The sequence below is a fragment of the Manis pentadactyla genome, chromosome 2 (assembly GCF_030020395.1).
Source record: "Manis pentadactyla isolate mManPen7 chromosome 2, mManPen7.hap1, whole genome shotgun sequence".
Taxonomy (NCBI): domain Eukaryota; kingdom Metazoa; phylum Chordata; class Mammalia; order Pholidota; family Manidae; genus Manis; species Manis pentadactyla.
In genome coordinates, this window is record NC_080020.1 from 45,293,754 (window position 1) to 45,319,314 (window position 25,561).

General features: G+C 47.1%; 1 long non-coding RNA gene across 2 annotated transcripts in view; it reads right to left on the reverse strand.

Moving 5' to 3' along the window:
* LOC118911995 (uncharacterized) overlaps positions 1 to 25,561 on the reverse strand; it is a 45,204-nt gene that overhangs the window by 17,896 nt on the left and 1,747 nt on the right. For both annotated transcript variants that reach the window (XR_008993702.1, XR_008993703.1), the window contains exons 2-4: positions 15,858 to 15,949; positions 10,282 to 10,403; positions 7,209 to 7,491 (exon numbers count right to left, since the gene is read on the reverse strand). This is a non-coding gene — a long non-coding RNA (uncharacterized LOC118911995). The remainder of the gene's footprint in view (positions 1 to 7,208; positions 7,492 to 10,281; positions 10,404 to 15,857; positions 15,950 to 25,561) is intronic.

Consider the following 25,561-nt stretch of genomic DNA (forward strand, 5'->3'; position numbering starts at 1 on the left):
GCCCAGGGTGTTGAAGCATGCGTGTCCATGCAGGAGGGTGGCTGGGCACAGCATGTGTCACCAGGCAGGTCAGAAGGGGACCCCTGCTGGCAGGTGGTGGTGGTGGCAGCCTGGTATGGGGTTTAGAGCCTAAGTGGGTGGAGGTGTCCTTAAGCAGTGGCAGCTAAGGTGCCAGCACTAGCTGTTAGTGACTGGAGTGAGGAGAGCTTCCAAACAGGGGAAGGAGATGCATGCCAGCGCAGCAGGCCAGAACCCGAGGGGTTAGGAGGTTGTCCATGTGATTGGAGGATGGGTAGCAATGGCAATGATGGGACTGCAGGAGCAATTAAGCAAATACGTAAATATATTTTGAGTTTCTCATTGCCAGAGAAGGTGTTACAGATACGGAAAAGCAGAAAACTAGAATAAACCTGTGGTATTAGAGCTGTCAATATGAATGCATGAAGAGATAGATTAGATAGATAGATTACATACATACATATAGGCATACATACATATATACATATGTAAGGGTATGTGTATGTGGACACATATATTCTCTAGCTCTCTTCTGAGAACATCTAGGAACAACAATAGTTCAATAGCAATGAGCACACCTAGCAAGTAGATCTTGGTTTCTAAACACCATTCTCCAATGAAAGGAACCAGGGCTCTGTAGAGAAATGGCTGTTGGAAGCAGCAACTTGCCATAGGCCTGGCTTCACTGCACATTCTTATTTGGTGTCCAAAATGGAAGAATCTGACCGCTCCTTCTCAGGCCTGTCCCAGGGTTGTGTTTGTGGGAATGACTTTGCAATATGAGTAATGTCTTCCAGAATCAAGAGAAGACTTGCTTAGCGCTTTCTGTAAAAGCAGTGGGCTCCCCAACCTCAGTGTTCTTCAGCTGTAATGCAAACTTACTCCATGCATCCATCTGGGCCTTATCACATTGCTCCCATTGGACTCGGATATAGGAAAATCAATGTGATTATGCCAGTGCTCATGTTACTTCCTGTATTATGAGTAATAAAGACCTTTGTCTCTCACTCAGGAGTTTCATGTAATCTGCCAGCATCCATGAAAGAGTAGCAGGCTTTTATTAGCTTGTAAGTAGGGTAAAACTATATCCCAGACCCACTATAACTGATTCCATGGTTGCACCAGGAAAAGTACGAGACACATCAGGAATACCTTTCACCAGAAAATAAGGAAATACCCAAAGAAAGATGGGGACATCACAAGGATACAGAATGCAGCTTGAAGGGGCTCTCACTGGCCAAATCTGGGACAATTCGAATATGAATATTAAAATAAACAATGATAGTAACAGATTATAACCTATTAAATAAGATAGGAATCCATGATTTCATAGTGATTTAAATAAACAAACAAAAGAATTTTAGAAGAGGTTTTAGAAGACATGAGTGAAATGTTCCCCTCTACACAGAGGATGGAAGACATGAACTCTGTTTGGTTTGTCTGTTTATCAGAATCCATTCCATTTCCCAATATTTTTTTGTGGATTCCCCCATCCCCTCTCAGGCCATGAGTTCTGGATGAAAATCTCTATTTCAGATGTGGAACACATGATGCAGTCCTGGCCCATCAAAGCAGACCTTGCTCTTAGCCACTAGAATTAGTTCAGGGATGGGCAATTGACCGAGTCTGTCCAATCAAAGTGAATTGCAGAAAATTTGTAGGGGGGAGAAAAACCCTCTTTTCCACTGGACTTGAATTTGAAAGGGTATGAGTTTGCAGCTGTTCAGACATTTTGTCACCATAAAGGAAGAACCTGGAGCTCTTGGGGACACTATGTAGAACCTGTGAGTGAAGCTATTATGTAGACTTGTCATGTTTGTCTGGATGCCCAGTGACTTCTGAACATCCTTGATATGTGTGTTGTTCTCCACACCACCAAGCAAGTAACTCAGTTCTGACCCTCTGCTGGAGATAGCATCAGATCCCACAGGTTAAGGGCTCAATCCCACAAGACTGCCCCCACCCCACTGCACACACACACACACACACACACACACACACACACACACACACACACACTTTAGATGCCAATCACAAGTCTAGGTTGCCACCTTTGCTTCTGACCTACAGGCTATAGATTGGAGGTTCACATGACCCCCTCCTTTGGTTTGATTAATTTGCTAAAGAAGCTCACAGAACTCAGAGAAACATTTCACCCTCTAGATTAGATCACTGATTTATCATAAAGGGATGTAACTCAGGAATGACCAGGTGGAAGAGATACATAGGGCAAGATATGTGGGAAGGGGCCGAGTTTCCATGCCCTCTCCACATGATTGATTAAATCATTGTCCATTGGTGACTAAACTCAATCTCCAGCCCCTCTCCCCTACGCTGAGGTCAGGGGTGGGTAGGGCTGAAAGTTCCAGCCCTCTCATCATGTGATTGGTTCCCCTGGCAACCAGCCTGTTTCCTTAGGTTACCTAGGGACTTTCCAAAAGTCATCTCATTAACATAACAAAAGACACCTTTATTGCTCTTGTTGCTTGGGAAATTCCAAGAGTTTTGGGAGATTTGTGCCAGAAATGGGCACCAAAACCAAATATATACTTCTTATTATACATCAAAATGTATTTATAGACTCTCTGACCTTATAAATCCTTCCTCCCTAAGGTAGAATTCAGAAGGTTTGCTTCACTAACCCCTTAGCACTTAGGCACAGGCCTGTATTCTAGGTGCCACCAATAAGATGTATTCATGCAGACTTGGATATAAATGAGCCAATATGGGCAAGGAGGCATTGCTCAAAATACATGTTGCTGGTGCAAGTAGCAGCAGAGGCATCTGGTTGCAAGAGTGGTGGTGGTTGAAAAGTCAAATTACTGGCACCAGACTAGCATCAGTGCTGGCAGAATTACTAGTTGCACTGAAGTTGAGTTCCCGGCAGCAATGCAAGTTATAGCATTTACTCCTTGGTCATAGTAGTGGCAAGAGTTTTACCTTGTTTTGGCTCCCCAGTATTTTTAGGAACATTATTTATGGAAACAGCCTTGACCCTGATTCTTTGGGCTTTGCAACAATTCTAACTCATCCTATATTCTTTAGTTGATCTACTTTTTTGCTTAATAAGGCAGAATCAATTTCTGTTGCACACAACTAAGCTTTTTCTGATTAAAAAAAAAAATTGGTACCAAGGTTGGGTACTGAAAGTAACAAAATTTAAAACATGGGGGAGGAAGGGCCTAATCTTTACTGGCTGAAGCAGATCACCCTTTTTATTCAGTGGCAAACATTTGGTCCAACTGTTGCTTGCTCTACCTTAAAACTTCATGCCAGTTGGGATTATAGAGTCAGAGATATTACTGGAAAATTCCAGAATATTAGTCCATGCTGGCTACTTCCTGACATTTTTAATAAAGTCCTGTAAGGAAGAGATGATCTCAGACAAGACCCAGCCATTTGTAAGCCAATGGAAGGGATATGGCTTTGCTAAGAGAGGCACTATCTGACTGTGGCCTATAACCTACACTGACTGAGAATCCCATAATGTAAAGTCTTAAAATTGAAAAAGCCCAAGTAACAGAAATGAAACTAGTGTTAGCAGGAAATTAGATCAGTGCCTCTGGCTATTGTCTAGAACCTTCTTTAAGAAGTCTCTCAAATAAAGGAAGGGGCACCAACATGCAAATATCATATTAAATGAGGTGTCTCTCCAACCCAGGTTACTAAGAATCACAAAGAATCAGCCAATAAACCAAGGACTAGAGGGTTGGGCAGAGTGGGTTCAAGATGAGACAATTTAGGCTTACACGCCACGTCTAGGTGCAATCTTTTGCTGTGGCTACTTACACATGGAAATCAAAGTTGGATCTCTATTACATTTCTGAGGGTTGTATGTTTTCCAAACAACCTAAGCCTGGCTTATGATAGCCTGTGACTGTTAAACCCTAAAAATAATCTTTGGAGGTGAAACTATCACCAAGAAAAGGGCTACTAAAGCTGAGTACCCACAGAAAAGACACCTGCCCCAAAACCTGTCTCAGATGTTGCTAACAGGGAGTATCCTCTCACTTCTGGGCCTGATAGGTGGCCTGCACTTTATCAGTCAGAGATCCCAGAGTTAAAGGTAGATGCAGTAATTGACCTTGGACTTTGGACTCTACACAGAGTGTATGTATAGAAAGAAAGGCATGTGTAGGTGTTGGGTAACTAAAAGATTGAACTGTGGTAGATGTTTTTAGTTGGCAGCCCAATGGCACCTCCCAACTCTCTTCTTCCCTGCTTTCCTCTAATAGCAAAGCTAAAAACTATTTATCTTCCCAGTCTCCTTTGCACTGAGGGTAGCTATACAACCCAGTTCTGGCCAATATAATGCAAGGAAAATCATTGGGTGGGACTTTAAAAAGTAACACTTTTTAAAAGAGATAGGCCTAGTTGACACAAATAAGGCAATTAAGTTTTTCCTTTAAAAATATCAAAAATATTACATACAAAGCTGAAGTCTCCTTTGACCACCCCTCAACTCTAGTTTCTTCCCCTCCCCTCCTCTCCTGTTATCAGCTTGGTGTGCACCCTTCCAGGCCATTTCCATGCACTTGAATATATTTTTAATGGTATATATCCTATATATATGTATATGTATGTATATATGTGTGTATATAGATAAATGATAGCTATAAATATATCATAAGCAATATAATATTATATATGAAATGTAATATTGTTGGGGGTTACATATGTGGTATCATACTGAGGGAATCATTCTGCAACTTGCTTTTCTCTAAAACAAAGTGTTACTTTTTAAAACATAAAAAGTATGTTTTAGAGATATTTCCATGCCATACTTGTATATCTAGATCATTCTCTTTACCTAACTCATGGTTTTTTCCATGGTATGAATGCTCTACAATTTATTTAGCCACTTTTTACTGATGGACATGTACACTGTTTCCAGTTTTACTATTTACTTCTTACTCTCAGAAAAAACTCTGAAGTAAAAACTCTTCGTGCACATGTGCAAGTATTTCTCTAGGGTAAATTCTTAAAAGTGTAATTGCTGGGTCATAGGCTATGCACATTTTTCATTTTTATGTCCTTTTAAAATTTTAATAGATCCTGCCAAATTTCCCTCCAAAGTAGCAGTACAAATTTATAGTCTCTCAGCAGTGCATGAGAATCCCCCACACTTTCTCCAACTCAAGTTTTTTTTTCCAGTCTGATGGGTAAGAAATGGCTTCTGGTTGTGTTCATTTGCAATTTTCTGATTAGTAGTGAGTTTGGCTTTGTTTTTCAAACTCCTATCTCAAAAGGAGCTTGTTTTGGCCAGAGAAGTTCAGTGTTCAGGTCAAGACTTGCATCATGCAAAGGGAGGGTCTCTGAAGCAGGAACCCCCAGAGCTGCGCCCTAATGTCTTTGCTGTAGTAACTCAGGGACATTAGTGAACCTTCCTAATTCAAAGAGCAGTGTGGGGAATTAAATAAGACAATGCACAGAAGGGATATAGCCCAATGCCTGGTACATCAAACCACCCAATAAAGGCCAGCTATAATCACCAACCTATTATTGTTATTATGAGCACCATTTCCAGTCTTCTGATGGGTAGCTGCTGACGTGGCTTCTGGGGATCCCTGCCTCCTGGTATTCACACCCTTGTGTAATCTCCTCCCCTTGAGTGTGGGCTGGGCTTAGTGACTTGCTTCTAAAGAACAGAGTACAGCAAAAGTTTTGGGATATCACTTCCACAATTAGGTGATAAAAGACGGTGGCTTCTATCTTGCTGACATACCATGTGTACACACTGATCAAATAAGCAGCCAGGTTGGAGAGGCCCACATGGCAAGGAGCTGAGGGCCCCCTCACACCATCAGCCGGTGAGAAGCTAAGGCCAACAGCCCAGGGGAGCTGAAACCTGCCAACAATCATGCAAGTGAGCCTGAAAGCAGATCCTTCCCCAGTCAACCCTTCTGAGGACTACAGCCCTGGACGACATCTTGACTAGTCTGGAGGGGACCCTGAGTCACAGAACCCAGCTAAACCATGCCCAGACTCCTGACCCACAGAAACTGTGATGTAATAAATGTCATTTCAAGACACTAAGTTTTGGAGTAATTTGTTACACAGCAACAGGTAACTAATACACGATACTGGTTTCTTGAGGAAACAGACTCTATTGACCACCTTTCTTGATCTGTAACATGAACTCAGAATCTCCCCTAAAAACATGGCACTAATGTTTATTTGACTAAAAATAAACCTGTTGAACAATTCCCCAAGACAGGGAGGTGCTATGAGTAATTTCAAGTGAAAAAAGCTTCCGGGTATTCTCACAGCCATTAGCTTGCTTGCCACCCCCCTGTTTATACAGGCGGCGGGGGTGGGGGAGGGGTGGGGGGGCGTTGTAGAGTGACAGAAGGGCCAAAGGCTTGACAGTCAGGCAGACATGGCTTTCAGGGTCACCTCTGCTACTTCCTAGCTGGGCCACCTCAGGCATGTCTCTTCTGCTTTCCGAGTCTTCATTTCCTCAACCATCAAGGCAAGTTTAAAAACAAGAAGAACCTCAGTGACCTCACATGGTTTTACTGCGGGGATGGCAGAGATATATGCCATCTCCGAGCACCCAGCATACAGCAGGCAGGGAAATACTACTCCTTTCCACCAATGACTTTTTCGACCTTGAAATTTCTGCCCCTTCCGAACCAGAGAAAACATGGAAAAATAACACCATAGTGGAGGAGAAATGCCAGCTCTGTTGACCTTGTATGAAAAGAGAGCAGAGGCCTAGGCTTTTCCTCACAAGATTAAGAATGAAAGTAGATGAGGTGTGGGAATCCACTCAGGAATGAATGGACAGTATTACAAGAGAACATTATCAAAAAGGAAAAAAAGAGAGGATTGGGAATGTTACTTAGAAAGGTGAGAGTTGATTTTTCTTTTAAACTCTCAGTTAATCTTTCCAGTCACCTTCTAAGTAAATAAGGGCTGAAAAGTAAAGGTCTACTGGCTTCAGAGGGACCTTATCTGGGACACTGTTCCTTCTTTTTTTCAAAAGAAATACTCTCTCTAAAACCACAAACCTGCACCTGTTTCCCCTGATTTAAGGACCCCAAAAATGATGTTTTCAATTAGTAGATGCCTTCCTTTCAAAACTTGATCTCCGGCCAAAGCCTTATGGTTAAAATATTCATTTTCTCTCACCATGTTCCCGCAAACACAAAGATCCAAAAGAGAAGGAAGCATCAACTGTTTCTTACCTTTCATTAAATTTCTCACTGTGAAAAATTCAAGCTTTTCCCTCCGTGGAAGCCTGAATCCTTTGAAACTGGAGCAAGAAACAGCCCCAGGCCAATTCTGGCGCCAGCCCAGACAGCCAAGTCTGAGGATGGCTCGGAGGACGGGTGATGATGGCTTGGGTTTCAGCTTTGGCCAAAGCCGGCTTCTGTCTGCTTTCCTCCCCATCCAGAAAATCGAGCGCTGTCTAGACAGTCAACGCCGTAGATTATTTCCATTTCAACTCAGCTCCTTCCTTCACCTGGTCTTGAGTGACAAGGATGCATTGGTAAGAACTTCAGGATCGTTCCAAAAAGATTCTTGAATTCTCTGCCTCCAACTCGGGGGGTGGGAGGAGGGGGTCATCTTTTGTGTTATGAAAACTGGGTGCAGAAAAGGAGTAACTGAGTGAGTCACTCCTACCACCCAGGCCCTCTCTGGGTGAAGGCAGCTTTAAAAAAAAGTCAGGCAGGTGACTTTTTTTTTAAATGGGAGGTTTTGGGGAATCACAGTTGATGCTTGCTTTTCTGGCTTTTCTACATCCAACCACACATGGTCAGCCCAATCCTTCAAGATTGGCGTTCTTACTATAGAAGTAGAAGGGGCAGGTGTCCCCTCCCACCAAGTGTAGCCCTCTGGGTAGAATGGCCAGAGTTAGCCAATAAAAATATACAATGCTCTTATAATTAGCACTCACAATATAGGTAGGTCATGGGGAAGGCAGTATAGCACGGAGAAGACAAGTAGTGACTCTATAGCATCTTACTACCCTGATGGACAGTGAATGCAATGGGGTGTGTGTTGGGGGGTGCTTGATAATAAGGGTGAATGTAGTAACCATAATGTTGCTCATGTGAAACCATCATAAGATTGTGTATCAATGATACCTTAATTTAAAAAAAGGACAATACATAATGCCCATTTAAATTTGAATCTCAGAGAAATAACCTTTACGTCTACTAAAAAACTGTTTTAAATCGGAGATTCAGTGTGACTGGGCATCCTGTGTTTTTCCCTCAACCCTGTTTATGAGGAATTTGCCTCTGGAAGGAGCGACCCAAAGGCACAGAGGGAGAGATGGCTAGGGAGGCCTTCGGGGGCGCTGAGCCCAGGCGCAGCACCGAGGCCCGGGGCTGGGAGCACCGCAGGTGACCGCAGGTGTCCCCTGGCACGGTGCCCGGAGCTCTGCTCTAAAAGGAGCCGTCACCGCGGGTTCTCGGCGCCTCAGGTCCCTGCTCCCTGCCTAAGCTGCTTCCACCTTCTTCCTGATTCTGAGAACCATCCAAGAAATTCTTTTCCTGATAATGCATTTTTAATTGTAGTTTTCCCGAATGTATCTCTTTTCCCAGATATAAACAAACAAACAATAAGGAGTGCAGGACTGTCTCTGCTCAGTCCCTGTCAGGGCAGGCAGGGCCCAGAGCCCCACCGCCGACCCCAACCTCTCAGAAAGGCCCGGGCCTTGTCCTTGTGGGGGGGGGTGGATACCCGAGAGGCCCCTCTGCTCGCCGTTGGCTAGGAGAACGGCAGCAATGCTTCTGGTCGCCCTGGCCCCCTTCTCCTCCGCTATTGGTGGGTTCACAAGGAAAAGGACCCTTCAGTGGGTGGATTTTAGTGCAACGGGCGCTGCTGACCCAGCGCAGGGTGCGTTTTATTTGCCTCCGAAGGCCGGTGTTGGCAGGGGCAGGGTGGTTTCTGAGCTCCATTCTCCACCAGTAAGGAGACCCTAGGGGCCTCTTCCGGCTGAGAGCCGGCCGATCGAGTCGCCTGCTAAAGCATTCGGTGAGGCGCGGGGCAGTGGGACACAGCCCCGCGCGAAGTGAGGGGGCCCTGGCCTGCTGCGCGGCGCTGCGCTCATGCCTTTAGGGACCTGCCTCCACCCGCTGGCTCCGCCCTCCACCTCTCCCTAAGCCGTTTCCTCTCTGCATCCCCTTGTTTAAAAACAAGGAGTTTGGAGCTGTACAAATGCAGTTTGGACCCTGGCCATTCCACTCCTTGGTGGTATGATCTCAGTCACTGCCCCTTCCTGCCTGAGCCTCAGGCTTTCTCATCTGTGAAAAGGGGGTAATAAATGAATCTAGCTTATGGGATGTGGCAAGGATGTAGATAACTGACGCACGTGAAGTGCTTAATCAGGACCCCGGACATCCCCTAGCCTCTGCTCATGCTCCGTCTTGCAGAATCGGGACCTTTCCCCAACCCAGGAGGCAGTTTGCTAAGTCTGCCAGTGTGGTGGTCTTGTCTTCACCCCCTGGACCACAGGCCCACAGACAGCCCATTGGGATGCCACAGCATAGTCTCAACCAGTGCCGGACAGTCATAATTACTAATAACAATAATTGTTCCCATTTATTTGGTGTTATGTCCCAGGAACTGCAGGGGGAAAAACATAAAATGACAAAAAAAAACCCTACCCTCACGAAGTTTGCATTCTTTGATTCAGTTCTCACGTTTAACCCATGAGGTAAGTACTATTGCCCATTTTATAGATTAAGAAATTGAGGCTGAGAGAGGGTAAGTGACTTGCCCAAGGTCACCCAGCTGAGTAAGTGAACTGGGATTCAAACCCAGACTCCAGAGGTTGTCCCTTTATTACTACTTGGTTTCCCTTAAGCTTCACGAGAAGACTGTGAGTTTGCAATTATCCAGTATCATTTCGCCACTAGTGAGGATAAAAGGGTAAGTCATTCACCACAAGCCATGAGACTGGTCAGGCCCAGAGCTTCAAGTGAACACTGGTGTGTCTAAATCCATAAGGCTATGGAGTCCTCATCGTACTGCCAGCAGGGCCACCTCTGCACCCCCCTGAAGGACACACAGGCCTGGTATGTCATAGGCCCCTCAAAAACACTCTTGTTGGAAAAGACCCTGAGCTGGTCTCAGCTGCAATGAGAATGACAGAGATAAAAACCATGCAAGAGTCAGGGCATCCACTTCAAGGCCAAAGGGACTTGATGCTAGACTTCCTCCTCACCCCATTTCTATTTCTTTCTCCCTGTCTTTGGGTGGCTCTGAGGGACCGACTCAGCTGTGGCCCCTGCTTGCTCAGCCTCCCACCTGAGATCTCAGGAAGTCATGCCCAGTACAATGCTTGTTGGGTCACTCCTGCCTGTGATCCGCTGAGCAAAGCTGTTGCTCCTTTTGAGTTCTGTGTGAGCCTCAGACAGAAAGGTGTCAACCTGTAAAGAGATAATCATAGCTCATTCTCCACAGCCCCATCCAAGTCTTTTCAAAATGATTCTTCCCTTCTTGAAAGACTTTTTAAACCCAAACTACATTCTTATTTTACCTGCTAGCACCCCAGCCTATTCTCCACATTAGGAACATTGGTGGTAAGGGAGATTTCTCCCATTTTGTCTTCCAGGGCTTCAGAGCTAAGGTGGAAATTCCTGCCTAGGTGAGAAGGGGCTGGTGCCAACTCAGCTGATTTTTTTCTGTATTTTCTGCCTCTAGCTATTGGAATTGGACAGAACTGGGTACAAATGCAAGAACTAACCTTGCAAGTTGAAATTTAATTAGAGGTAGAGTATCTTAAGACTTTACTAACTGGTTCCCCTGTGTATTACTCAGAAATTCTAGCTGTAAGTAACAGAAAGCCAACTTAACTAGTTTAAGAAGAAAAAGGGGGGAATTAGGTATTTATTAGCTCATGAAACTCAGAATCCAGAATAATATTAGTTCAGCTTCAGGTACATTCGGATCCAGTAGCTCAAATAACATCAGGTCTCTTACTCTATGTCTGTTTTTTTTCTTTGTTAACTTCTGTTATGGGCTGAACTGTGCTGCCTCAAAATTTGTGTGTTGAAGTCTTAAACCCCCAGTATCTCAGAAGGTGACTGTATTTTGCGACAGGATCTTTAAAGAAGTAATTAAGGTAAAATGAGGACACATGTATGAGCCCTAATCCAGAATGACTGGTGTCCTTGTAAGAAGAGATTAGAACACATACAGACACAGAGGGAAGACCATGTGAAGACACCAGAAGAAGACAGCCATCTGCAAGCCAAGGAGAGAGGCTTCAGAAAACACTGACCCTGCTGATACCTTGATCTTGGACTTCCAACCTCCAGAACTATGAGGAAATGCATTTTTGTTGTTTAAATCACCAATAAGGCTGTTACGCAGCCTTAGCAAATGAATACAGCTTCATTCTCAGGCAGAGGCTTCTCATATAACAATAGTGTGGGCCCTGTAGTTCCAAGCTTACATCCCCAGCTCAGCAACCTCAATAGAAAGTCTCTTTTCCCTAACAAACCTCACAAAAATCCCAGAATTGAGTCTCACTGGCCTGACTTGGGTAACACGTACACTCCTGAGCCAATCCCCACAGTCAAAGCAGTGGGTGAGGATAACTGAGCAGACCTGAGTCATGGGCCCACCCTTCAAGTCCAGCTGGAGTCAGGCAAACTGCATGACCTGAGAGCAGAGTGGTTGGAGGGGCGGAGTCCCCAACGATGATCGGGGCCAAAGGGAGAGTGGATACCAAAAGCCAAAACAGCAGGTGTCCACTCTTGCCAGCTCTGATCTAACCCCACCCACAGTCTGTCCTCCACTGAGCTGCCTGAGCTCTTTCTTCATTTAAAATCAGATAATCTCACCCACCTCCTTCAAAGAAGTTTTATTTTCTGGCCCTGCCTGCCTCTCCTCCATTTCCCTGGGCAGCTCCTGGCATGGGCAGGCATCCTCAGCTCTGGGGTTCTTTTCTATCACTTCCTCTACCTCAAACTTCCCTATACCTTCCTCAAGACCTAGATTTAATCATCCCTCTTTCTGGGAATCCTTTTCTGAGGCAGACCCACCTCATTTCCAAAGTGGAGCTGGATAATGTGATGGTAAAAGGCTAGACGGACCGTCTAGGTGCAAATCTGTCTGCTGGGTGACCTTGTATAAGTTATGTACATTTTCTCAGGACCTAGCTCCTAGGATTGTTGATTAAATGAACAATTTAATACGTGAAAAACACTTGTAAGATTGGTACATGCAGAACACCTCACAAGCATTAACGATTATCACCTCATGTCCTGTGCACACTCCCCTGTTGGGAATGACCTGTTCCGCCTGTGGAGTCCGGGCTCTCCTCTGAGGAAAGGAATGCCTGTTCATCACACTGCACAACAGGTGTGCTCGTTCCCCAGCACAGGGAAGATGCTCAGAATTTTGAAGCCCTGAACGTAGGCTCCAGTGGGTTAGCAAGAAAGCGGGTGAACGAACACAGAGGAAGAGTCTCAGACAAGGGCTGGAGCGACATCTTCCCTCCATCTGCGATCTTCACAGATCTCCACCTGTCTAGCTCTGGGCCAGCCCTACCCTTTCCTCCTGGAAGCCACTTTTCTCCTACCCCCTCCTGCTATTTCATTCAGCCAAAGTTCAAACCACCAGGAAAACCCAAAGAACGTCCATGGGATAAATCACCCAATTACTAATCAGGTCCACCCGTCCCACCTTAACCGCTATTTTCCCTGCGAAAAGTAAACACGCCTCCTCCCCACAGCCCGGACAGCGAAGCCATAAAACCCAGGAAGGGCGTGTCTCCACAGCAGCCCGAAACAACTTGAAAGTGGAAAAACACGGTGGATTCAGTGATTCAGGGGTCGTTAAGATCGCCATAGTGCTTGGTTTCGGCTTTGACGGAACCCATTCCTCGCCCCTGTGCTGTCGCGTTTAAGATCAGAGGGGGCGGAGCTTCAGAAGCCGCCTGAGCAGGTTCGATGCCTCTGTGCTCCTGAGGTAAGTCGGCCAAGCCCTTGAGCTTCTCTCCAGTGCACCCCCTACCCACGGGCCTGAGCCTGGGCCTGGAGGCGCCCACAAGTTCAGGGGAACCTGAACAGCGCCCCCCGGAGGAAGCCGGAGCAGCGCTGGGGAAACCAAGGAGCCGGGCCCCCAGCGCCTGGGCGACATGTTTGGCTCTGGCTTCTGGCAGCTAAGGCCGAAAGAGAAACACATCGGGTTGCATAGTTTTCATTTTCCGACAACAGAAAGCATGTTCAAACCTCGGCAGAGACAACATTTTTACTGGAACCAGGCTCCAGAAGGAATGTATTGGGGCACTGCAGGGTAAAGGACATGGGTGACAGGGCAGGCGATCCCTGCAACTGAAGCTTCATTTGTTCCCCCACGTTGGCACCTTCACTCTCAGAACAAATCTTAGCAGGGGCTCGGGGCCACACGCCCCGTTGCCCAAAGCTTCCTGTTCTCTCCCTCCTCCTTGGGCACTGAGGACACCCCAGCCTCAAGTCATCCCCTCCGCCTGGCCGCAGCGACAGCCGCTACAGCGGGGCCACAGCAAGCGCTGGGCGGACTTACTTCCTCCCTCACGTCTATAATGCAGTCATTTGAAGAGGAGACGGCCAGAAAGGGCCCACACACCTAGATGCGCCAGCCCGGGTCAGGCAGCCTCCCACTTTCTCTTTGCGGACAGAAGTCCCATCTTAGTAGGCTGTGCCCAGCCCTAGCAGACACGTGACTGATCTAAGAAAGCCAGGGTGCCCCCATTCCCCTTTAGTTTATGAAAGATTCACTTTCCCATCCTTTGTAGCTAAGGCCAATCATGTGACCCAGTTCTGGTCAAAGAGATGTCTGCTAAGGCCTCTGGGGAAGTCTTCCCTCTCTAGAGAATGGAAAGCCCTTACTTTCTGCCTTGCCTTGAACATGCTATGTGAAGACATGATGCTCTGAGCTGTGGCAGCCTTCTTAAGACTATGGGGTGATAAGACTGGATTCTTAAAAGAAATACCTAAAGGATGGCAGTTTAAAGAGGGAGAGTCCTCAGTGTTAACTTTGAATCACTGAACCAACCTGGGACCAGCTGCCTACCTGCAGATATCTAGTGTGAGATGTCTTTATTGCTTATGCTGCTGTTAGATGGTTATTTTATTACTTGCAGCCAAATACATCCTAATTAATACAACATAAGAAAATTCAGTCCTGCGGAGACCACAAGGGACCATGAAAAGAAAGCATGCTATGGATCTGACACTCATCTTGGGCTCAAACATTTACTTGCTATGCATTCTTGGAAAGTCATTTTTACCACTCTAAGCCTGTTTCCTCACTGGATAGGTGGGACAATGACAGGGGAGACTAGATGTGAAAGTGCTGGACACATTTTCTGTCTGGCTGCCTGCCTGCCTGCCTACCTTATTCCCTGCTCTTTCCTCAGTGTCTAGAGACGTGCCTAGCTAGCACATGGTAGGCATCCAATCAAGTTTTGCTGAACAAAGGAATAAATTCCTTCCCTTCCCTCTTGTAATGAGGTTTCAGTGGTGTATTGGTTTGCTAGGCCTGCCCTAATAAACTACCACAGACAGGGTGGCTTGAACAACAGGAAGTTATTTTCTCACAGATCTGGAGGCTGAAAGTCCAAGTTCAAGGTGTCAGCAGGTTGGTTCCTTTTGAGACCTATTTCCTTGACTTGCAGATGGCAGTCTTCTTCCTCTGTCTGCACATGGTCCTCTCTCTGTGTGCTTGCATACCTGATATCTTGGTGTGTCCAAATTTCTTTTTGTAGGGTACCAGTCAAATTAAGTTAGGGTCAACCCTAACACCCCATTTTGACTGAATCACCTCTTTAAAGACTCTGTCTCCAAATTCGGTCCCATTCTGAAGTACTAATGCTTAGGGTTTCCACAGAGGAATTTGGGGAGGGACACCGTTCAGCCTACTGCAACTGATTATTGTCAAATTTGCCTCCCTTCATTAATGCAGATCTTTTCTCCATTCCTACATGTCCATCAGGCATTTGGGCCTCACTCTTGGAATGTTTAATAAAGATTATTTTGATAAACGGTATCATAACATTCATTTGATGAACACCAGAGCGGCCCTTTTTTGCTTTATCTGAAGTACTTTCCATTTCTATGGCCCCACTGTTTCTTAGGTGGTGTTCTCATTTTGTACATGAGAAAACTGATGCTTAAGGAGATCAACTGACTTTCCCAAAGTCATTTGCTAATAGTTGGGTCAAAGGACAAGAGGCCAAGTCTGTCTGGTGCGCTGAGTCCTGGCTCAGCACTGCCTGGCATGTACTGGAGGTGATGGCAGGGACTCCAGGCCTCTTCTTCAAGGAAGCTCTTCTCTGTGGCCACCTTCCCATTGCCCACCCTTCCCTGGCTTCCACTTGAGGCTCCAACCCAACACCACTTCCCAGCACACATGCCCTCTCATTTTGAAGTGCTGTACCTCAGAATGTCCTTCCCCTACTCTTCCCAACTTCCTCCCCACCTTTGTGATTCCCCCAGAAATGCCTCAGCTCCCTTCCCCTGAAATCTCCGTGCACAGCCCAGACCTCAACGAGTTAACATTGCCCAGCTCCTGACAGCCTCCCGCTTGGGCCAGAACCTGTATCCTCAGCACCAGGCAGGGCAGGGCACAGCAGAGCCTCCCTGCCTGGTGAAATGGCTCTGAACTGACATGAAGCCCACGGAGAGAGAGGGCAGCCTGTTCCCATGGGGAGAGAATATTTTGGAAGTATGCTTTTGGAGAGACTGGGGCAAAGGAGTGTTAATTGGGGGATTGGGGCCGAGGTTATGGGGAGAGGCCATGGGGGATGATGAAGGGCCGCAGTGATCACCAGGAGGGAGGGGTTCAGCTGTGCAGACCTTCCCCACCCTAGAAAAACAAGGAGCAGGCTGTACCTCTTGTCTGTGAGCCAGAAGGAGAGGGAGTCCACACCTGAGCATCCCCTCTGTGACTTTCTTCCCCTGGGAAGGGGGAATATCCTATTGTCCTGCCAAACAGAAGGCCTAGTTAGCTTTTGGTAGAGAAATAATGACATCCAGTGGACATCCATGTCATCCTCAGACTCGGGGCGACAGCTTCCCCAGGCAGGAGGCCTTCCAGGACTGGGACGACAGGAGCAGTGAACTGAGCACAGGGAAGCTGAGCTTGAATCCCGACTCTGCCTCTTAGCTGTGTGGTCTTGGGAAAGTCACTTCCCCTCCAGGGTTTGTTTTCTCCAGGGAAATGGAAGGACTCCCACAGCACTCCCTGTGAACTGTTAGGCAGAACTGATAAGGATCCTCCTGGGTTTCTTGCAAACAGCAGGTTCAAGGTAGAGCCATAAAGTCAAAAGAGGGCAAGTTTTGGACTCAGACAGCCCTGGCTTTGACCACTGAATTCCCAGACAGAATGACCTGAAGCAAGTAACCATCTCCCTGAACACTTAGGTTCCCGGCTATTTCCAACCCCAAGGGTGAGTGCAAAGGCAGCAGCATTCCTGGAATATGGGAAGGTGGATGTGCCCCCACCGCAGGGGCCCTAGAGGGCTATGCAGATGGCAGCACTGGCTGTCAGCATGAGAGCTGCAAGTCCCCACATTCCCTGGGACACTCCAGCAGGCCTAGCCTGTCCAGAAGCTAGAGGTCTCGGAGGTCTTGCAGGCTCCAGGACCAGCAGTCAGAGGTCAAGGCCACCATTTGGTAGAACAGTCACCAGGCCTGGGCTGGAGAGAAGTGGACAGGTGCTAGGGTAGAAGTGCTAGGGTAGACTCCCCACCATCATCCCTGGGAGAGGGATGGAGGGACAGTCCTGCCTGAAGGCGACTTCAAAACCAGAGTTGCCAGCCTGTGTTCTAGAAGCAAGGTTGCGTTTTTGCATGCTGGAGCTTGTGATTGAGAAGTTTATACTCCTGACATAAGCAAAGCATGTGGACATAGTAAGCTCTAAAGAGAGGTTGCCTGCCTTTCTGTTTCCTTGTCTCTCCATGAAATTAGCTCCTACTTGTGCAAAAATCCCTCCAGTTTCACAGATGTGCTTTGAGAATGAGATCTCATCTCGCTCATCTTGATTTCCTGGAGGAAAGGAAATGGGTGTGTGATCCTGATCCTCAGAGGTCAGCCCTGCCTGGGCAGGAGAAAGGTCTCAGTACTAATCATGGTCTCTCTAAGCCCCCAACAAATCTTCAAGGCAGGGCTGACCTTTACAAACCAGGAAGCAGGGGCCCTGCATGTGATGGACCCTGAGTCACACAGGGGCTTGAGTTTGAACCTAGCTTCTGGACATTGCTTTCCAATAAGGGCTCTGGATGGTGTTTGCTGAAGCCCGGCTATGTGCAGGCTTCAGCCCAAGACTTCAGGGTGAAACCAAAAAATTAGCATTTATTCGGCAAGTGTTGCAAGCAAGCATTATATATCATGCTCCATATCATTTATTCCTCACAAAATTCCTCTGATTTACCCTTCCCTCTCTCCTCCTCCCTTCCCATTCTGCAGATGAGAAACTAAGACTCCCAGAGGTGACGTGAATCCCCTAAGTCCACTCAGTGTGGAAGTAGCAAGGCCAGGACTCAGGTTGCAGATGCCAACATTCTTGCGCTTAACCACTCTGTGATTCCAGGTGAGACCTTCATGCAGTAACAGAAGCCAGATACCACCTTGACAGGTTACGACGTCCTCACTCCAAGATCTTTCCCGCCCCACTGTGCTTGCCCGGTGCTGTCATCATCCCTGTCATGGTCACCTACCTGCCTGAGACGTGGCATATCCTTAAGCTGTAAACGCTATCAAATGTTTCTTTTCTTTTCCCTTCCTAACTAGCTCTGTGATACTGGACAAGTGCCTCCACCTCTGTGAGCCTCAGTGTTCCTCTGAATGGGGCCTGTAAGTGCCATTTACAAAAGCACTGTGAGCTGTAATTTTCACCCCAAGCCCTGCTCCCCTCTGAGCACACCTGTGAAACGCCCCCCACCCCCATTGCCAGGATCCCAGCCACCAGCTCTCCTGTCCTGGCTCCTAGCACAGGCCCCTGCAACAGGCTAGAACAGCTGCCCGAGAATGCCATGGAGCTCTGAGCCGGGGTCCTGCCAGCACAGAGTTTAAACAAACAGAACTGGGCAGAAACGAAATGGTCCGTCGGTTGTAAAGGCTTATTATGCCTCATGCTCATGAGCTCAGGTTTCATGATAATCCAAATGATGGTTCTCCTGAGGAGGATTAGGGAAAATGGCAGGGGGCTCTGAGGGAAGCAAGGAGAAACGGCCATGTACCCAGGGCAAGCACTGCCAAGGTGGCCCCAGACGGCCAGTAAACCCACGATGGTGGGGGGTGGGGATGAGCAGTGGTGGGGGCACTGGAGGAAAGGAAAAGTAGGGCTCTTCCCAGCTGTTCGAATGCTTAAGTCACACCTTCACCAGTGAGCAGTCTTTCCTAAATTTGTGGGGACCAACTAGCCAAAACCCCAGCCTCGTGGTCAGAAGCTGGGAGGGGACTGCCACAGGGAGGAGGACAGCAAGCTCAGATGCCCTCCAAGGCCACGCAGGTAAAGCATAAAGAGCATAAAGGAAACAACAGGACACACTGGATGAGCCGTGATGTGACCCTGAGCCTTGGTGTTGGGAAAGCAACAGGAGTGGCGGGGACTGCGGAGCTGGGGACAGCTGGGACTGAGCTGTGAGCCCCAGCCGGTCTCTACCCAGCAGGAATGCAGGCCCTGTGTTGCCAGTCTTCTGATTTTTTTTTTTTCAAGAGAAGTAGGAAAGAATGGATTGTTTTTTAATGTGCAGGTTCCCAATTTTTAAACATAGGCAACCAATTCAAATGTTTTTTGAAGTGCTATGTGGGCCAAACAAAATATAACTGTCAGCCAAATTGGACTCACAGGCCACAGGTTTGCAATTTCTGAAGTTTTATGTCATGGTAAAGGCAGTGAGAACTTCCTGGATTCAAACTCCAGGTCTCCCATCTTCTGGTGGGGTGACTTTGGACATGTCACTTAGCCTCTCCAAATCTCAGTTACTACATCTGTAAAATGGGTACCAGGGTAGCATCTACCTGATATGCTATTTGAGAAAATTGTATGAAATTATATCATGGAAATTCCTTGGCAAAATGCCCAGCACCTGGTAAGCTCTCTAGAAATGTTAGCTATTATTAATAATACACCCAGGGAAATGAGGATAGAAAAGCAGCAGCAGATAAAGGAGAAGGCCAGGAAAATGGACCAAGCAGGTAAAACAGGGTAAAGCCAGAAAATGCCCATTAAGCCTTCCCTGTCCTACTGTGTCAGGAAGGCCCTTAGGGATTACTGTCACAGACTGGCACCAGATTGAACAGGTAGGGCAGTGACCTGAAGGGTGGTGGCCCTCCACTACCCCTCCACCTCTTTCCAGAATATCACCAAAGAGATCTCGTGAAAACCTCTGGATTGTTGCAGAGCAAGGTGGTTAGGGAGGGTGCCTTGCAGGAGGCAAAGTGTGCCCCAGGTCTTTGGTGCGGCCACTGCCCAGCTGTATGGCTTTGATTGTGACTTTGACTTTTCATCTCCCTCTGAGACTCCATTTAGCCATCTGTAAAATGCGATGACAATAGCTACCTTTCAAGATACTGGTAGAGATTAGCAATAATGCAGCATAGGATCTGGAAAAGAGTCCACGTTCCACAAGTGGGGTCTGGCATTATTGGTTACTATGTTTTAGCTTTAATTATTAATGGGGCAATAAAGGTGCTTGCCTGACCAGCATCCACCGACTGCTCTTTAAGTAACCATCAAGGGAGAACCATCCCTTCACCATGGCCAACTGAATGGTTCAATTGGTGTGGCCTTCCCCCGAGGCTCCAGGGACAGGCATGTGAATCAGGTATAGCTAGTGAGAGTAGCACAGTGTCCTGGGCCAGCTGGGAATCAGAGCCAGGACTTCTATTCAAGCTGCCGGGGAAGAGAAGCTCTCCCTTTTCCATCAGATCTGTTGGAATGAGGAATAGGCCAGAGCTGCTGGCAGTCATCTCACCACCACATGGGAGAAGCCTGTCAAAGGAAGGAGCCAATCCTGAGGAAATCAGAGCAGAGGGTTGGAAAAATTCTTGATTAACATTGCTTAAGCACCTGGATCCAGCTGTGCCTGAGGCTGACACAATGTTGGATTATTCCATTACATGAGCCAAAAAAATCCTTTTTTTTTTTGCTTAGACCATTTTGGATTGGGTTTTCTGTAACTTGCAACCAAGAACCTCAACAAATACACAAGTCTTAAGGATGAGTTAAGAAAATTCCCAAAAGGGAGAGCTCATTAGTTGAGAGTTCTTAGAGACTCTCCAACTATGCTCTGAGTATGACAGCACTATTTTCTTTCTTCCAAGAGTAGAGTAATATGCTCTGAAAGCCTTTCACAGACTTGGGTCCAGCGTTCCTTAAAGCAATGGCTCTCCACTAGGGTGCCTCTGCCCCCCAGAGGACATTTGGCAAAGTCAAATGTCTGGAAACAGTTTTGGTGGTCACAGTGGGGTAAGAAGGAGGGAGTCTGTATCCTCCTGGCTTCAGCAGGTAGAGGCCATGGATGGTGCCAAACAGCCTACAGTGTACAGTCAGTGCCCCCTCTATCCAGCAGTGACCCCTAACATCAATAATGCTGAGTCTGAGAAACCCAGGAGAAGTAATACATCACCCGATATTTCACTCCCGCCAGCCTGTCCTTTAGTGACTGTAGCTTTCCTGGGGTCTCAAAGCACTATACGCTTAAGGACAAAAGCCAGGCAGTTAGGGGCCTTCACATGCCTCATGATGTTCTCTTGCAGTTGGCAATGCTATGAGCCAAACCCAGTTCAGAGAAGCTGCCCAGAGTTTATACACACTTAATACCCAATCCCCTGCCAGGTCTGCAGCCGCTGTCCCATCACCCTAACAGCCACAGCCCATAATAAGTGGGCCAACAGGAAGAGCAGGCAACCTCTCTGAAAATTGACAGTCTTATCCGGTGACACTTGTATGGCCTCCCAAATTCATCAATAATGGATCAGACAAATAAGCAAATTATATAAGTTCCACATATCGAACAAAGTGGAAAGATAGCAGTCTCTGTCTACAGTAGCATTTCTCAGTGTTGCTCCTCAAAACACTAGTCCTGTGAGATACGTGGAGAAAAAATTATCCCAAGATCAAACAAGGATGGGGAAATACAGAAGCCCCTATTACCTTTATGGACTACAAGCATGCATTAACACATAAAAGGCTCTGATGAGTCCTGCAGTTAAAAAACCATTCAACTTTCTTTAACTCAGTATTTCCCAAACTCACTTGATCACAGAATCCCTTTGCACTTATAATATTTATTTAATATTTCATGGAACTGTTGTCCCACAGGACACCAGTTAACACTTCAAGGGAACCACAGAGAAAATTAAATATAAAATATTAATGAAATGTAAAAGCTGATCCAGGGAAAACAAGCAATGGTAGAAACAGACCAACGCCCTTTGGCCAGATGATTCCACCTTAAGCATCTCAGTATGGCTCATCCTAATTTCATTTGACATCCCTCCATTTTTATTGCTACTCCCAGGCAGTTTCATGAGGGCCCACCAAGTGTCAAGCATTGTGCTAGATACCAGGATTGAGAGAAAAGTCAGACTCCGGTACCTCCTGCAGTGAGGAGCAGCATTTGGAGACACTGCTGCGGAAGGCATGATGTTGCTCTGTGAATGCCAGCCTTCCCAGGGAGCCTTCTCATGCAAAGGAGAACGGGTGCATTTGCGCCTTGAATCTTAAGACAGCTGCATAATTTCAAGAGCATGCAATTCTTATGTATCAGTCAGTTATATTGACCTTGATAAAGTTTATCCAGGGCCTGGGGAGGTGACAAGGTGGAGCAGGGAGTGCCTTGACCTTTGCAGTGGTGTCAGCCCCAGCTAAGTATCTTCCTAAGGAAATGTGCCCCCGTAGGCCACTGTGGAGGGAAATGGCTTGAGGCTGTGCTTGAACAAGGGATGGCCATGGACTGGACAGAAGATGCGCACTGACTCAAGGGCAGCCTATCCACTGATACCTAAGAGGAAGCCAGAAGAAAAAGGCCCCAGCCAGGAGTTTCCAGTAATTGAGCTGTGCAGGCTCTGCCCCTCTGGAAATCAAATAGGGGAATATGGAGTCAGGTGGCAGAAGAGAAAGATGTGCAAGAAACAGAAGCTGACATTGGAGGATGGAGTGAAGATTCATGAATTGCTGAGAAGAGATCTGACAACAAAAGCCCGTCCAGTTCCTGACCTCAGAGCTCTCACATGCACAGCCCGGAGTCAGGCTCCAGGCTGTTGACCCAGAGCCCTGGCTCCTAATCAGTGGCTCAGCACAGGGAGCCCAGGATTCTGCTGTTCAGAGAAGAAGCAGTGTGGGACTCAGCTAGACCTTGCCCAAAGAAAAGTGTACTGTTAGGGACCACAGTCAGGGGACCTGGGACCTACACAGTGACAGCCAAGTAGCCAAATGCTGAGTGGTATGGGCCTGGGCTTCAGCAGGAAGCCCTGTTGCCTCCTAAGGCACCTTGGAGTCTAGAACTGTTTAGACTACCATTCCTTTCTTCCCAGGGAGACTGTGCAGTCATGACACATTGTGTGGCTAATGTCACACTGTGAGGTCTGACACAACTGTCCTAGAAATCACATGGAAGGCATGCAAAAACACAAAATAGAACCTTGTTCCAGGAATGACAATGCCACAGTTCTCTTGACTTGAAGCTTGTCTGGCTTGGGGCAGGGGCAGGGCGCTCAGGCTTACGTACTTGTCTTGAAAATGAAATTATGCTAAGCAAGACTCAGGGAAAAGGGACCGAGGTCAACTTCACTTGCCTGAGTTCTGCTCCCCAGCCAACAGGGTTACGGAGGCTGCAGCAGAACTACATCCCATGCCACTTGAATTTCACCCCAGGCTTAGGACCTAGTGCCAGCAACCAGTGCCTGGAGGCATGAGTGTGAGAGCCAGTTCAGCACGGCCTCCAGTGGGAGACAGAGGCAGCCAGGGCCCGGGCCTCTTCTGCGGCAACCCAGGGATTCATGTGTATGTCAGACCACCGAGTGAGACCCACCACATTCACTGAGCCCCCCTTCCATGCTACACACTGTCCTCGTGCACTTACAGATATGATTACATTTGTTCTCCCCGTAACAAACACGCCTCTTGACACATATTAAAGTTATAAAATAAGGCTGCATATTAAGCCAGAATGGAGTGAACCTTGCAGGCAATTTTAAATTCAGATTTTACTATTACTTCTTTCTCTCTCACCACTATCCCTCCCATAGTTATTTTAAGAGCAGCATCATTTGAATGACTGTGTGTCTGCATTTAGACTTTTGTCTCCCTCAACCATCTTGGTGGTCAAACTCTAAATGGATGTAAGAATTACTGGCCTGGGTCATACAGCACTCACCTTCTACACTGAACCGAATTCACAATTCAAGGGTTTTCAAGAGTCTTTGACTCAACGGTTTTTCATCTAAAATGCTTCCTGTGAAATATGAGTGCTGTGAAAGGGGAGACCCTCCCATACCCATCTAGAATCCATAGGTTTGTCCGTTCAACATTTATCAAGTACCTGGCACTGGGGACACAGAGATGACCAAGGATGAATCCTGGTGTAAAGGAAGTCAAAAGCCCTCTGTGAACCCAGGCTGGGCAGGCTTCATCTCATTTAAAGCTCAGAGCAGGCCCAGGAGAGAAGAATGATTGGAGAGAAGTGTCTTTCTTGTCCCTGGTCACCCAACCAATGATGAGTAGAGATTTGAACCCAAGTCCTCTGCCCCCACATGTGGCCTCTTCTATGCTCTCCACTGGTAGATCCTCAAATGCGTGCATTAACAGTCACAACACCAAAGAGAAAGTGATAGAGCCGGAGAGGAGTTCAGGTGTGGAAGAGTCAGCTCCCGCTCAGCGGATTGCAGAGGAGGTGACATCCAAGCTGAGCCTGCAAGGATGTCCAAGTTAGTCATTTCCCAGGAGGAAAAGGCACGCATGCCTAGTGGCAGGGGCCGTGGGCACTGGATTTTGTCTGTCCGACTCCATTCCCCTTTCTTTTTGGATCTCAGCACCCTGATCTTCCTTGGGACCTGTCTCCCTTCCCTTCTCAGTCCATGTGGTTTTCACAGGGTGGGCCCCAAGCCCTGGCTCCAGGGTGGCTAGGGGCCCATGCCTGGTCAATCAGAGGATCACATTCCTCTGATTGTGTTGGGCTAAAGGGTGGGCACATGACCAACCTGAGCCAAGGAGACATAACTCCAGGACTCTTTGGGCTTGCCAGGGAGAGAGATTTTGCTCAACCGGAGATACTCAAGAGGATAGGATGTACTCCTGGGGTTGTTAGCAGCCACCTGGCCACCATGTGGGACACCAGCCTATCTCCAAATGAGACTTGAGAGAGGAGAGCAGGCAGAGAGTAGAGGGAGACTCAAGGGCTGCTGACATAGTTTGAGGCTCCCAGATCCAGCCATGTCTAAAGCCAGCCCATTCCTGAGCTTCTGTGTAATATCAGCCAATAAATGCCCTTCTCTGTGTAGGCCAGTTTCAATTGGGCTTCTATCCTTAGATTGATCAAGTAAGCAGAACAGAGGGCTAGAAATAATACTCTGAGAGAAGATAGCCACTGAGATGATGTTAGACCTTGACATTACTGTTCAGCTGGGGATGCAGAAATCAAAAATTCCTTTTTAGCCTCTTATTGAACACAATTTATCAACTGGTTGATTAGAAAGCAGGAAAATAGAATCTTAAGAGCTTTAGCCAATCTACTGTGGTTTAAATTCTCATTTAGATGAGGAATCTGGGGCTCAGAGAGCTGAAGGACATGACCCACAATGAGGCAGTAGCCCCACTGAGAGTGGAGTGCTAAGGCCATACATGGGAAAAATGGGCTTGGATGGGGAAAGAGGGAGGACCCAGATTCTGGACTGAGAGGAGAAAGTGGGAAGGACCCTGGGCAGGCCTCGTGGAGCACCAGCTTCAGAGTCAGACAGAAGTTCAGATCCCTGCCCTGCCTTTTTGCTAGCGCAGTGATATTGAAAGCCACTTCGTGTTCTATGCCTTAGCACCATTGCTTGTAAAATGGGATCCAGTCCTTCATTTACTATGATTTCTTGAGTGCCCAAAATTGACCTCTGAAGAAGACGAGATGGTCCCAGTCCTCGAGAAATTTACATTTCTGGTGAGATAAGTCAGAAAGTATACAATTTGTTTATCATAGGCTTTCCCATGGCATACTGTAGGCTTCATGGGGCAGGAATATTTGTCACTGCATAGCTCAGTCAGTGCTTTCTCAGTCAGAGAATGTGAAGGCACATAGTAGGCCTTCAACAAACATGTCTTGAGTTAATATGAGTAAACAAATAAAGTAATCAAATGGCAAGTGCTATTGAGTAAATAGAAGATAGGATGCAACAGAGAGTGAAATGATATCATTTAAATGACCTGGTAAGAGAAGTCTCAGAGAAGGAGGTATATGAGCTGCAACCTGAATGATACAAAAGCAGCCATTGGAAGAGCAGGGCGGGGGAATGCATACAAGGCAGAGAAAACAGCTCATGCAAAGGCCCTGAAGCAGAAATAAAGAATGGAAGGAAGCCGCATAACTGGAAAGGCAGTGACACAG